Raw genomic sequence first — 452 nt, forward strand, 5'->3', positions numbered from 1 at the left:
GGCAGCTAACAACTATCCATAACTCCAGTTCCAGGGGATCCAACAGCCTCTTGCGTCCTCTGCGGGCATTACACAACACAGGTGCACTTAACCTATATGCAGGCAATACACACATACACATAAAAATAATAAATAAAACATTTAAAAAATATTTTTAAAAGTCCAGGTTCTAGTGTTTACAGGCACATATCTACTACATGACACCAACCTAAATACTGAATGGTATACTGACATGTAGTGAGAGTGTACCTTTTTAGTATGTTGCTTTTTCTTTCTTTCAAAAAATAGTTTTATTTTATGGGTATATTATCTGCATGTGTGTAAGTACACCTGTTTGTGCAATGCCAGCGAAGGTCAGAAGAGAGCGTTGGATCCCCTGGAACTGGAGTTACTGCAGGTTACTAGCTGCCATGTGGGCGCTGGAAATCAAACCTGGGACCTCTGCAAGAGCA

The sequence above is a fragment of the Nannospalax galili genome, unplaced genomic scaffold (genome assembly GCF_000622305.1).
Source record: "Nannospalax galili isolate Female #2095 unplaced genomic scaffold, S.galili_v1.0 scaffold927, whole genome shotgun sequence".
In the NCBI taxonomy this organism is placed as follows: Eukaryota; Metazoa; Chordata; class Mammalia; order Rodentia; family Spalacidae; genus Nannospalax; species Nannospalax galili.